This window comes from Erigeron canadensis, chromosome 8, assembly GCF_010389155.1.
Source record: "Erigeron canadensis isolate Cc75 chromosome 8, C_canadensis_v1, whole genome shotgun sequence".
In the NCBI taxonomy this organism is placed as follows: Eukaryota; Viridiplantae; Streptophyta; class Magnoliopsida; order Asterales; family Asteraceae; genus Erigeron; species Erigeron canadensis.
The window spans coordinates 4,159,034-4,175,127 of record NC_057768.1 but is presented as its reverse complement, the minus strand read 5'-3'; positions in this window follow the sequence as shown (position 1 = coordinate 4,175,127).

Here is a 16,094-nt window from a genome sequence, read left to right as displayed (position 1 = left end):
ACGAATGGGTCCACTGCCCGATTGTGTGTGGTAAACGATTCGGAGTATTTATAGGATTTTAATTTAACTAGATTTTCACACATCAATATCACTCTATATACTAAGAGAAAATATGTTTTTTCATATATGACATATTTAGTTTTTTATCACATTGAATTTTTTATAAGGTGTCATTTTCTCCATTTAAATTGCTATATACATGTTACTATGTATGATCTTAATTATCAATGTTAATCCTAATCACCAATATTCATAATCCTGATCATTAATAATTATATTTATATTTTCTATATAAAAGTATAAAAATTATATACATTATACTACTTTTTTTTATTAATTCAATGATAATTATATTTTATCAAATTAAATTAAATTTTATATCATGTTTATTCATTTAAAAAGTATTTATTAATTATATATCATAAGAAAGATTTTTATTATTTATAAATATTTATGTTTTATTAGTCATGCTTATACATATTTGACGTATATCATATATTTATAAACTATAATAATTTTATTGTTTGTATCAATCGTAATCTGACAGTTTTTTATATTACAGTATATTATGAATAATAATGTAACTATGCGTTATTGTTTTTTTAATTTATGTTTACATTTGTTCCGCACAATGTGAGAGTTTACTATAGTATATTTATATTCGAGGAAAGAGTTTGTAAAGAAGTATGATCGGTGATCATGTTTAGACATTCTTCCTTTTTATATATAAAAAAAATAGTTGGCTTCTTTAGATAGTTAGATTTATTGGAGATGGTTTTTTGTCTTTTATCTTTATATTCAAAGGTAAAAGAGGTTATAAAGGACATTGTTGGAGATAACCTAAGGTTAAAGGGAAAAAAAAAAAAGAACTAAGGTCGTTAATTTAACATTTTTTTCTCAAATAAAAGTGTTTTCAAAAGGAAAAAAATACATTTATATATTGTAATAACGAGGTGCCTATAAAAGTTGACACGGGTTTATGGCTTGTCCCGAACCGATCTCATGTAGTGGTATTCTCCAATGAGAATTCAGCGGTGCTCTTTATAGAGCTATCTTTATGAAAGGTGAATTTCGTTGAAAATTTTGTGTTGTGATTTGACAGCGACATGTCTAATATACGTTGTCTTAACCGGGTCTGTGTTATAGAGCTATCTCGAGGTAGAAATGTCTATCTCAAATACCCGATAGGGGGAAAACCCCTACTAATCCGCTCGAAGGCACGACGATTAATAGGGGTAAACTCTGTCCTCTCAGACTTGAACCTGCGTATACCCAAGTCAAGCCCTCATAAAGAAACTTAATTCTTATGTCCTCCCTAAGACTTAAACAAAAGGCCTCTTTCAAATGGGATGATCTTTCAACCATTGAGTTAAAGCTCAAACACAAATAGGTATAAAAAAAATGATACACATGATTTCGGGTTTACTGATCACCAATGCCTTTTTCACATATATATATTTTTTCCACATATTATTAGAAATTATATATAAAGTATATGAATGGTAAAATAGTAAACTAATGCATTTATCTTTGAAAATTAACATTTAATTATAAGTGGATTTAAAATAATAAATTAAGTAAAAATTAAAAAGAGATAGTGTCGCATTGTCGTAAGAATCATACCAAAACTGGTGCTCTGCTGCAATTACTTTTAATTTGAAGAAAATCCGTATAGCTTTGCTTCTTGAAATTCATTAAAAATGAGAGCATGGACAACAATTAATCCGTATATGCTACAGGCTACAGCACGGATTGATAATTTTCACATTATAAAGGATAAATAAAGGCCTATCAATTTTATGATGGATGCAATATAATACTCGTATCATATATCATATATGTCAACATCATCCTCACTCCACACATACTCTAGTTAGATCTTAAATTTGTATGTTATGTATAGATGAAAGATACTTTGTATGTTGCATATACTTTGTATGTTATGTATAGATGAAGATAATGTGCATCCCTCTTTTATTTATTATCATGAAATGTCACGTCATGACTCATACCGCGAGGATGGTGGCGCTTGAAAGCAACATCCATTTCTTATATGTAACCTTTGTGACAATATTGCTTCAAGATAGAGACCTTGATTATATGAATATTCGTCGAGTTCATTATCATTTCCCCTTATTCAACATGTATAGTTATTATAGAAATTATCGGTACCGAAAGATTTATAATAAAAAAATTTTCATTTGGCTTTAAAATTTAGTAAATGTGCTTGTTGAATTCTTTGAATGTGAGAGGGCAGCACCTATAATATATTCGTTTTTAGGAGAACATTATATTTACCCTTATTAAACTTTAAAATAACATATTTATCCACTTAAAATTTTTAATGCCATATATATCTAATTTAAACTTTAAATCTCTCATATTTACCCATTTCATAAATAAAAATATTGGTAACCTTCAAACTTGAAAAATATTATAAAAAAAAAAAAAAAACCTTTTTTTCTTTTCCTATATATTTTTGTTCTACGTAGTTAAACAAACAAATTAGCAAATCATGACAACAAGGGACCTCATAAGCTGCACTGTAATTTTCAACCCATAACACATTGATTTAAATGCATTAACTCAAACTCAATTTAAGTTGTTTATTTCTAAGCTAGATTTCAAAGCCAATAAGGTGGTTTCTTACATGTAATGTTTAATTTGGCCTTTACTAACTTCGACATTAATTTTGATAATACAAATATATGATGGATATATTAACACAAAATTTTATAAACAAACCACTCATTTAAAGAGTGTCTCGTAGTAACAACAAAAAAAAAAACATAACTATTTTGATTATGTAAAATTGGTTTTCACAATTATTTTTTAGCAATAGAAAAATTATGAGTCAGTTAATAAGTTAATGGGCAAAAAGAGAGTAGTTTGTAGCCTCGTGATGAAATAAATGAAAATAAGGGGATTACTTTAAAACAAAATTAGTACTGTTATATTATAAATTAATTAATTTATATAGTTGTTAGCAATTATAAACTTATAATAATTAATGTTATTTGGATAAATATGATAGTTATAAGGTTTAAAATGTGTATATATGATATTAAGTTGTTTAAGTCGGTAGATTTCAAAATTTAGATTGGGTATATATGATATTAAGAAATTTATACGGGTAAATACGTTATTTTAATGTTTAGCAAGGGTAAATATGATGTTCCCCTTTGTTTTTTATATAGATCATTGGTGTTTTTGGTTTCATGTTTTTCAATTCCTTTGAATGACTATGTTTGTTTCATAATTGTTTGATGTTAACTAATATTTGTGTCGAATTAAAGTAACGAAAGTGTAATTTACTTCACTAATATGTTTGATTTATACTTGTGTATCTTTTTTGTTTGTTTGGATATTTGACTCAGTTTTTAAAAACATCTATGAAAATATATGTGTGATTTATTAAACGTTTCAGTTACTATATATAAAAAGTCGTGTAAAATAATGGATTTGGTGGATGGAGTGCATGCTTATTCGATCCTAAATTCCCAATCCCTACCTAGACACATATTTCTCTTCACACTGATGACTCAAAGCCTATCGTATCAGTCTCAGCGCCTAGTTCATTTGTCGTTTCAAGCGATGCACTCAACTATACAACAGTTAACAAAATAGGAAATGAACCTTTTAGACTTCCTTTGTTAGAAAAAATAGGAATAAGAAAGAAAGAACGAAAAGTCTTTAAAAAACATGCAAAGTGAGAGACGAAAGAAATCAAATATACGAATTTCTTAATTTTTAAAAATAAATAAATGGAATGGGCCATCAAAACTTTATCAAGTTATACATATAAATTAGTATTATAAATGCGTTGGGGTGGGCCTTGGCCCAATCTATTACCAAAGTGCATGGCCCTGCTTTCAAGGGATGCATTTCTATTCATCTTCATCCCTGCTTTCATGGGAACCCGTAAAAACCATTGAGGATTCTCAATATAGATTAAAATCGATTTGGGCACCAAAATACTATGGGCCAACCCATTAACCCATGACCCAACGAGTTTGACCCATGGGGCCCTAGGTCCGTCGCACAAAAGAGGAAAGTACATTACACAAAGCGAGTAATGTATTTGCCACACAAAAAGTGTTATACAAAGTGTACTTTTTGGAAAGATAAATTACATAAAGGGAACTAATTGTTTATGTACAGTTATGTATAACCAAAAAAGTAAATTATACAATTGTAATTCATTAAACAATGGTGATGTAATCTTGAGTTTAAATTTATCATTCTATAAATAATTATTAGTCATGTATAATAAATGTATATATTTTATTGCACAATTTATTACCGCGTAAAACATAAATTGTTGTAGATTTAACTCGTTAAAGATTGAATGCTACAACATAAAAAGAAACATTATGCATGTATAGAACTTGATTGATGCATGACATGATATATATTATTGTATATTTTGTGATGGTATTTTTTATTTTACTATGTGAAGAATAATAAAATCATAGCTTTATGCTTAAAAGGTTCGTCTTTACATATTTTTTAACCAGGGCCGGTTTAGAAGGTGGCCGACGGGCTGAGGTCCGATTTTTTAGGGGGCCCGATTTTTTCTAGTTTTATTGTTATGTATATACGTGTGTAATTATTTAAGCTTATTGTAAACTCTAACAATTATCTAAAAACTAAACATATAATTTAACCCATAAAAAGCCAACGTATATACCTTTTATTATATTAAAAAAAGAGTTATCATTACTTATCGAAATCACGGAACGGATCAAGAAGCGCCTTTTCAATATTTCATTGTTCCACTTTTCATTTATTTGATATGACAAGTATTTACTTTTGTTTATTATTTATTGTAATATGTATGCATATAAATAGTTTATTACTAGATTTTAGACTCGTGTCTAACACTGGACACGGGATTTACGATATTAACAATATTAGATATCCATACATTTAAGTTATAAAAGCTTACAATTTTAAAAAAACACGGTTTTAAGTGTTATATTTTGCAAGTTGTAGTACAGTAATCATAGGTTCCCCACTGTCATTATTAGCCTAGACATATTGATGGAATTGTTTGCCGTAGTCATTCCACAAGGCACATGCTATATATAATAATTTCTCCATTATAGAATATTTTGATACAGATGTACTCATAATGCGATACTATTAGGAAAAATAATTAAGAATCAAAATATAAACATATTTGTGATCATGTACTTGATATTCAAGTATATGTATTTAATCATGATGCGCGTTCATAACATGCATATGTTTATATTCATTGGCTGGTTCTATGATAGTATGATAACAATTAAGATTGTTTTTATATTCTTTGATAACAATTAGCACTCTTCTAATATTTGTTAATAAGTCATTAGGTTTTCAAATTATTTTTTGTAGAAAATATTTCATATGTTAGTTTTTTTTATTTAATTAAATGATTGTAAAATTTAAAAATCCTCTTAAGTTGATGGATAGAATTAAATATAAATGAAGTATTCATGGCTAAAAAGTGTAAATTATTGATGAAAAACAAAAAAGTGTAAATTAATGAGACTTTTTCTACAAATTAATATAAATATTAATATAATAATATATTTGGATAATGATTATTAGGATTTTTAATTTGTAGTTTATCTAAATGATGACATCATCAAAAGTCAATTTGATGAAATCGAACGATGTGATTGGTTAATTAGTCATTAGTTTAACTGTCTTATACTATATATTAAGATTCATCGATATATAAATCATTATTCTTATTTAAAAAACAATGACATAGTTGTTTGTTATTTGTTATTTCTTTAGGTCTTTCTATGTTGTTTTAAACATATTGAAATTTTATTTGTCTTTGGGCTTTTATATTTCAATTATTGATATAACATTTATTGTCATTTTTATAGATAAATTTATATAATATAATTTGTTGCGTTTAGCTTATGGGCCTTTATTTTTTTTCTCTCGGCCTATATCTATAAATCTTCAGGGAGGACTCTCTTTTTAACCTCCCACTTTCTTTTGTTTTCCAATCAGCAACCGATTATAAAAACGTAGCTTTCCGCATGATTGTATGAACGAAGGATTTGTCTATTTATTAATCTTGCAACCAATCTTAATAATATCTAATTTCTATAAGTTTGCTATTAGGACTGACTTATGTTGGCAACATGTGTATGCTTCTTGTAATTACTTGATTAGTATGAACACACCCAGTTTTAAATCTATAAATACTAGAAAATACTAATAATATAACTAGCACATAACTCGATCGACAGTTAATATTGTCAATATTCAAGATCGGTACCGATTGGGGTTTTTTAATATGTCCCCAATTAATATATATATATATATTAAAAATAAAATCTCGTAATCCGTGCAAAGAATAGTAACTAGCTTTGTTTTTTTTTATTATTTTATTTTGATGGGGTCCACATATTAATTACTTTTTATACTATTATTTTTTACCTTTTTCTATTAAAACGGTTAAATTTTTATCATCACAAATTTATGTAACTTTTTCAAACCTTTTTATTTTATTTTATTTCTTTTAAAATTATTTTACATCAAAAGCTTTAATCTCTTACAATTTTACACTAAGGATTTCATTTAAACTGTATGGGTCTCATTTCCACACAAAAGTAATTTTTACCCTTTTTAAAAAAATGGTTAACTTCTTTTCACTATAAATTTATTTAACTTTTTTTATTTTTATTTTCTTTTAAAATCATTTTATACGAAAAGATTTAATCTATTACAATTTTATAGTAAGGATTTCATTTTAAACAGTACAGGTTTTACTTTCACACAAAAGTTTTAATATTCCCTTTTTCACATGGGCATGCCACCTTCATTTATTTTTATCATTTGTTATTTTTAACCACCAGATGAATACTACATGTTCCCCTTAAAAAATTTGTGTCTTGTAACTCCCGGCTCATGAACCCATAATTATTTGTATAACATAAACTCATCGTATAATATTAAATATATTTTTATTGTCATTTTTTTCTATTATTGTTTTTAATATTATATCAATCTTCTAAGAATGTCGTTATCGGTATTAATATAGTTATCGTTAATGGGCTTTGCTATTCCATATTCAAACTTTTGGGCTACTTATTTATATTTAATCTTGGGCCTTGTGCTGACATATAAGTATGTCAGTTAATTCAAAACTTTGGATTTATATGTAAAAAATGTCATATTTTTCTATTATTGTTTGTATTATGTTCGTAACACATTTTGCCATTTTTTTAAGAGCGTCGTCTCGGTATTAATATAATTATTTATAGACGTATTTCGTTATTTCTCCTGATACAATTATCTTAATAAATTTAAGTAATTTTTTTTTAAAACATCCACATACGTAATGTCTCCCGGGGCAACGCCCAGGAGTTTTGGGATTTGTGCAAAAAATAGTAACTTTTTCTTTTATGTTTTTTGTAGGCCCCAAATGTCCATTAATTTCTAATTATTACTTTTAACTTACATTTTTTACATGCTTAACATTTTTTCCTCATTATACATTTATTATCTTTGTAAATTTTTTTAATTTTATTTCTTTAAAAATACATTTACACCAAAAACTTTGATCTCTTACATTTTGTACTAAGGATTATATTTTAAATTGTAAGCATCCATTAAACCTTTTTTATTTTCACACAAACTTTTTAAGGGAACATGTAATATTTTGGTTAGAAATGGTAGAAAGAAATTAATATATCAAAGTCATCTTTTTTCTATTATTATTATGATCGCAACACATTTTGTCATTCTTATAAGAGCGTCGTTTATGTATCATATTTTGTCATTTCTCATAATACCATTTTCTTAATAAATTTAGATAATTTTTCTTAAAAAGAAAGACATCCATAAACGTCATGTCTCCCGAGGCAACGCCCGGGTAACATATCTCGTTATAAACTAAGGAAGCACTTAACTTAGGGCAGCTAGCCACTCTCACCTCATTGGTAGGCTTTTCCCAACGGTTGCCTGCTATAGTATGAAGTAAAAAAAATCTCGTCGAAACTTGCAAGTAATAAATATGGATCTTCATCAAATGTTTGCCTAACGAGGTACTCAACTTTAATACTCGTTCATAATCAACCACAACGGTTGATCATTAATTAAAACTTATGGTGTTACTAGTTCATCATCATGGAAACGTTTATAAAGCATATCATAATATAGATATAAATAAAAGAGGTCATTAGTAGTTAACTAATTATTTTCAAGGAGATTTAGTGTATAACATAATGGACTTTTTTTACAAGAGATTTCAATTTGCTAGGTATAAGTTTGAAGGTGGTTAGGAAAAAGTTCAGATACAATTACCGAATACATTTGTTATGCCAGATACATATGAGCAAAAAACGACTCGTCTTTTCAGATAACCTAATTAGAAAAAGCTTAATTAATTACACGTTTATGATTACTTAGTTGAATCCAAAACTAACGAAAAGACCAATAAAAACAAAACCCGACAATCTCTCAAAATCAAATTATTGAAGAAACATCTTTATACCCACCCAAAATGCATCCTTCAGATGGATGGTGGTGCATGATATCAAATGAGATGAGTCATAGAGCCATATAGGGAATGAGTGGGTAAGTGACAAATGTATGACGATAGTGACGGTTCCCCGTAACAAATCAACTTTTATTTTTTTATTTGGAAGGTGTGGATCATTTGCTCACAACAAAGGATCTAGCTTACGTTGTATTAACCGAGTCCACGCTAAAGAGCTCCCTCATCCTCAATACTTAGTAGGAGGAGAAACTCCCAACTAAACTGCCCGAAGAGACGACATTTAGTTGGGATAAAACCCCGTCCCTCTGCAAGACTCAAACCTGCTTCACTGGAAGACTTTATTTGTGAAATACCTTGAAATATCATTCTCATGTCTCAAACTCGAGACTTCCAGCATGAAAAGCTGGTGCCCGACCATTGAGCTATTAGGAAAAATACGTAACTATCATTTCATTGGTATCTTAGATTGTCTACAAACTTAATAATTTGGTTCTCTATAGAGTCCTCTCAATTCCGCGCGTTATCAATATTGGGCTTGTGTCTAAACTCATTAGTAGTCATTACGGTGCAACACTACACGACCTGTTTCGTATTCAGGTCATATTGGAGATAACCGTGGTGACGAATAAGTGGCTTATTTATTTATATTTTTAATCCGTCTATATTTAATATTTGCTTTGATACTCTTTCGGTCATTTTTATGCAACTCTATAACACTTTACACAGGAAAAAAAAAAAAAAAACAAAACAAAAAATTGGACTAGCCATGGAGCCAACAACTTTTCTTTAATATACACATCCAATTTCATTCACCATCTAAATCTCTATATTAAACAAAAGAGCATTGTAATAACATCATCATTTTATAAAAATTACTTATTTGTCATTTTCAAATTCTTTCTTAAAGTTTGTTTTTTTAAATTTATTTAGTTCATTTATGATTTCATATACACTTTTCTTATTAAGGAACATGGTTGGTTAAGTGTTAAATACTCTCCACTTAGGTAGAGGTAAGGTCTGTCTACATCTTAAACTTCTCATACACCGTCGAGGTATTGGGGCTCAAATCCCATAGAAGGTGACACTGAACAGATTCTTTCTTTATTTCTTTATACACTTTCCTTCTTAAAACTTATTGCATTTTTATTTTTATTATTTTATGATGTTAGTTTTTTTAAAAAGTTTATATTTTCTTTTAAAAACTCTAATAGTTTATACATGATCTTTAAAGTTCTACCATCTAAATAATTTTGTCATAACAGATTTTAAATTGTCTGCATATATGTGTGTTTATAAGCTAATTCTTAGGTATACTATTTCGAGGTTTTGAGTACCCTTTAACCATCCCACAATTTCAATGACGAATATACGAGTTTTTATATCTAATTTTTATTAATATATCTGGGTTGAACCCGAATTAATTATCGCAGGATACAATATTCGTGTTGTGAAAAAATGATAAGTGGATCAAATAATTAATAAATATCAGACTAATCAAAAACTAAGTCGGGAAGTTAAACGCGAGGTAGTATGATACTGACCAGAAAAAGTGAAGAAAACAACGCCCATGTAACATCCTAATTTTTTTTAAGCCAATGAAAACTAACCTTTATTATAGTTTTGACATTAAAATAGTTTCTTATTATTTTATTTTTGAATATGAGAGTATTTTAGTTGGAACCTTAGTGTTTAGCGGGTATCATACCCCTTATATTTTTAAACAAAACGTGGCAAGAGGGTAAAAATCTCACCCTTTGATGACTCACAACTTCAACTCCATTTCTCTCAAAATTTCAATCCTCTAAAATCTTCTCAATTCTTCTTTTATATCCCTTCATGAGATTTGGTATTCAACACCTCCATCCAAGACAAGAATATTTCCATGTAAAAATAATAATAATGGTTGATTAAACTCTTTTTTATGATGGTGAGGTGAGGGTGGATGAATTTAGGGTTAAGAAATCAAGATGAAAGATTGCAATTAGGGCTTGCATGAATGATTTTAGCATAAACACATCATCAATTAAATGTATATCATCTTCTATTTATCAATCTTGAAATTAGGTTCTTGGAACTTGACTATTTGGGGATTTTAATGGGTGATTATAATTGAAGTATTTACTGTAAATATCATGTAAAAATGTATACAAATATATATACTAGGTATTTTACCTGCACGATTTACGGTTATTTAAATTGATTGTTCATTAAAGTTTTTACCACTATTGGTTATAGATGGTTATGCATATAAAATACATTGATTATTTACTTAATATTGATTCATTACCTTAATCGATGAAAAACCCTTTCTTTTTACCGCCATCTATTTTCCAATCGAATCTCTTTCCGTCATCTCAACCGCCGGTAACTCTCATCAAATCACCTATTATTATTATTTTTATTGTTCTTATTATTTATTTCATTTTTTAAAACTGTTTCTTCAGTTATTGTAAATCTATCTAGGGTTTTTTTATTGTTTATGTGTGTATATATATATATTTGTGTTATATATAAACTACATCTCGTTTTATATACATATATATAATCCATTTATTTTTCATTTTACAATATAGGTTTTGTAATTCTAGAAGTTTGATTTTTTTTTTACTGATAGTAGTTATATATTTATTCATATATTGACTATCTAATTTAGGGTTTTTTAACTTTCAATTTTAACTACATTTTACTCTTCATATTAATCTTAAGGATATTTTGTATGCAATTTTTATTACTAGTACATTAGATGGATGTTGTGAATTCAATGTATTATGAATGTTATCTAACTTTTTTCTTTTCTTCTATTGCTATTAGTTTAGTTAATTGCACATATGGTCTTTGTGGTTTTTACTAAATTACACCGTCCGACTCTATTTTTTAAATATTATCACTCTGTCATTTACGTTTGCCACTTTTTTTCCCGGTAGTCTTTTTAGTGGTAATACTTCGTTATAATAAGAGATGTATGGAACATGCAAAGTTACATACCATAGGGAATGTCGGTGTGGAACAAGGTTTAAATGTACAGAAACGAGCCTCGAGGCGTTTTCCCTTCGCCTCAAGAGGCGTAAGGTCGAGGCGATAATAAAAAATATATAAATTATATATCTAATATTTAATATTAAAAAAGAAAATACTAATTTATGAATTTATATGCACAAAAGTTCAAACTTAAATATAATTATTTAAAAATATTAACATTACCTTTAATTTTTGTTAATGTTTAGGTTAGGGATATGCACGGGTTGAAAACCGGTCCGACCCGTCAAAACCCATCACCCGAAAATGCATAAAAAATGGAACTGAGACCCGACCCGTTGACCCCACGGGCGGGTCGGTTCGGGCCCGGGTTAAACCAGGTCGGGCTCGATTTGCCCAAGAAAAACCGAAAATTCATGGGTTGCTGCATTAATGGGTTTGTCTGGTTTAGTGGGTTGATGATGCTGATAATCTTGTTCTAAAGAAAAAATATTTTGGAGTAAAATCTATTGTATACATTGTTATATATGTATGTAAGAAAAAACTTGTGGTAGATTAAGACACGTATACGAATGTCATGTGTTGTGCAAATTGTTTTTTTGGGTTTCCGATTAGGAAGATCAGGGCCGGCACTGGCACTGGGCGAAACGGGCGACGACACGGAGCATCAAAAATCGATGGGCAACAAGTCTTCGATTCAAGCTATTATATACTAGGTTCATTTAAGCTTTAAAATGATGTTATAAGGCATGTGCTTATACATGCGTTTCCCGGCGTCGGACGCGCGCCCCCGGGAAGACGTTATAAGCACGGCGGCGTCCGAGGCTGCATCTTGGTCGTTTCTTCCATTTCCAGACGCACGGTTGGAGGGTTTCGAGTGGGGTCCGCGTGTGATGAAGCCATAAACGACAAAAAAAAAAATTGAAGTAGCCGTTGCATTTGAATTCAAGTGGCACGCTCCTCTTGTTTTTTTTTGTTTTTTTTTTTGTCTTTTTTTTTTTCCTATTTAAACCACCATTTCTTCACACCTCTTTCACATCTTCACCATTTCACACTTCTTTCACTATTCCACATTTCTCTCAATTCATATTTTTCTTAATCTTACTCAATTCATCCACCATGCCTAGAAGAAACAAAAACCAAAACCAAAACATAAACCAAAACACAAACCAAAACCCGTTCCAAAACACTATCGATGAGTTTGACAATTTGCTTCTGGGGGTTCTGTTCTAGCGGGATCTCCCCCGTCCATGTCGTCTTCTAATATGATGGGGGCATCTACCAGCTCTGGTGCTATGAACCCATCTTTTACTCATTTGTTGAATTCGCCACTGTTTAATGAACAGTTTCAGCAGTTCATGTTAATGCAACAATTTAAATCAATTTCAAGCTACCAACCCACAATTTCATAATCCACTTCTTCCTCAATTCCAGAGGCCTGTAGGTGAGACTTCGTCTCAACCGGCACGAACTAGTGTCGCCTCTGTTGAGGAAGAAGTTCCTGCCCCGCCCAAACGGTTGACGAAAAAAGGGGTTGCTATAGCGGATAAGGCGAAGTGGTCAAATCAAGAGGCGATTTTGTTGGCTCAGGCGTGGACAAATGCTTCACAAGACTCAGTTGTGGGGATAAGCCAAGACGAGACTATGTTTTGGGCCAAAGTGATAGAGGGGTTCAACGAAAACCGGCCAGCGGGAGAGCGCAACAAAAGCCAACTACAAGGCAAATGGAACAAGATTAAGAGAACCACCAAGCTGTATGGAGCAATCTTGAAGAGATTGGTAGATCAAGACCGCCAGAGCAGTGCAGATGACAGACAAGTGTATAAGACAGCTTAGGAAATCTATGTAGATACTCATGGGCATCGATTTCCATATGAGGATTGTTACGATGTGCTGAAAGAGTGTCCCGCATTTTGGCAAGACCATAGTATTGCCAAAAGAAATGCAGCTGATTTTGTTGATTTGGGTGAGGATGAGGGACACGTTCGGGCTGGTCCGAGTGTGGAACCGGATGTGGCTTTGAACCAGTTGTTTGAAGACGACCTAATTAGGAGACCACCGGGTCGTAATGTTAGCCAGAAAATGTCTAGTGGTTCAGATGCCACTTCTAGTCGTGGTGGTTCGACTGGGTCAGCTCAGATGCCACTTCTAGTCGTGGTGGTTCGACTGGGTCAGAAAAGACGTTGAACACCCTTGATCGAATGCTCATGTTGCAAGAAGAGCAAGCCAGAAAAATTGAGGAGGATAGGAGGAGGATGGAGGAGGAGCGGAAGATGAGAATGGATGATCGCTTTCGAAAGAAGGTCAGGGTGGTGTTTAAGCTTCTGCAACAGCCAATTCCGACCGGCAGAGACGAAGACGAGTTGCAGCAGATCAGGACTACGCGCAAAAACCTCATGGATAAGTACGGGCCATATTTTAATGATATGTAGTTTGTGTTTTTCGATTAAATGTGTTTTAATTATTAGGTTTAATATGTGTTTTTAGGATGTAATTTTTAATTTCCATGTATATGTTTTATGTTTTTTATTATAATGTTATGTGTGTTTAATTATAATAAAATGTGTTTGTTTAATATTTTGTGTAAAAAAAAATGAAATAATAAAATAGTAAATGAATAGTGAAGAAGTGGGTATTATAAAGAGGGGGTGTTCTTAGAGAGAGAAAACTGATGAATAGTGGAAGAAGTAGGCCTTATAAGGATAGGCCTAATAGGTTTATTTTGGCATCTAAGTTATTATATGTTAATGATGGAACCCAAATATAGGCATGAGCATATGGACCGGAAACCCGAAGCCCGACCAAGACTCGACCGAGACCGACCCGGACCGGCCCGACCGAGCCACAATCGGTCCGGTCTTCGGTCTGTGGTTTCCTGCAACTTCGGTCTTCGGTCTGGTTCCGTCCAAAACCCGGAAAATGCTGGTCCAGGACCGAAACCCGACTTTGACTGTGGGCTTAAGTATTTAATGGGTTTATTATGGGCTTTAGTCTTCATTTGAGTCCAAAACTCCAACCTGCAGCCTCCTGTCCAACATACAAAAAGAGTCCAATATCCAAAAAGAATCCAATACTCCAAAAATGAGCCCAGCAAAGCCATACAAGTCCAACATCTCAAGCCCATTTCTCATTTTCGGTCCAACCCTACATAGACCGGGACCGACCCGAGGAAACCCGGGACCGAACCGGACCGACCGAGCTTGTTTCGGTCCGGTCTTCGGTTTGAGTTTTTATGCCATTTCGGTCTTCGGTCCACATCGGTCCGGTCCGGTCTTTTGACCGTGCTCATGCCTAGCCAAATATATGAATTTGAGATCTTCAATTCAGTTTTAATGGCGAATGTCCGATGTCGGCGAGATGCAGGAACAAGGAAGATGAAGGATTCATTATTTATTTTAATTTTCCATTTACACCCTATGACTTAAAGAAACTTGATGATTTTCTCATTTTTAAGCTTGACACATGATGTAGTAGGTTAGATTGTTAGAATATATGTTTATCAATAATTAATCATTTTCCTTTTCAATATTCTTTTCATGTTGAGTTATAAAGTACTGTAATTTACTTGCACCCCCATTAATTTAATTGACAGTTTTAGATTTTCGATTTTATTAACTGTACGGTCTTTCTAATAAGTTTTTGAAAAACTTATTGTTATTCTTATATGTGGCTGATATATATGTTTGAGAAATAAGTTTTAACTATAGAAGAAATAATTTATATAAACATTTTTCTTATTCCTATTTTGTAACAAAAATACTAAATGATGATTTAAGAGATAAAGTTTAATGTTTTTGTTATAAATCATTTATGAGATTTAGTGAGTTAAGAGACACCCAATGTATTACTCCATCCGTCTCATTTTAATTGTCTTATTTAGACTAGTCAAGTCTTTTTCTTCCGACTTTGACCGTAAATATCTTTGTTTGTGTTATATATTAGTTGATAAAAGTTATATGAATAAAAAGTACACTTAAAGCTCAATCAATTCATATATGTTATATGAAATGTTATATAACATAAACAAAAATATATATATTTATGATTAAAGTTAAAAGAAAAAGAATTAAAAAATCAAAATAGGACACTTAATATAAGACGTAAAAAGTATGACGAACTAACTAATGTTTGTACTTCCAAATGCGTATAAAGACATCATATTAGATTGTATAATATGAACTTTTAATCCAGAGTTTGGTTCCTTTAACTTGTAAATTTGTAATAATTTATATTTTTAATAATAATTATTGATTTATAAATCAACCATAACTTGACAATGATATAACCACTAAGTTAGTTAGTCTACAAAATTTCGATACGGGTATATCTTAATCATCTTGCCTTGAGCATTGGATAACTTTGTATCAGCCTTGGGAAGATGGATAAAAAGATAAAATATTCCCAATGTAAGTGATGAGATTGTAGCACTCTGTTTTCATGTATATTAGGTATTTGTTGTAAGTTTTTTTTAAAGAGGGTGATGATAATTTGCTTTGAGACATATGAGTACTACATTTTTTGAGATATGTGAATTTGAAATTTAAAGATAACAGCTGTAAACCAAAATCATATGGTTGTTACTCATATTATATTTGGTCAAAACTCAAAA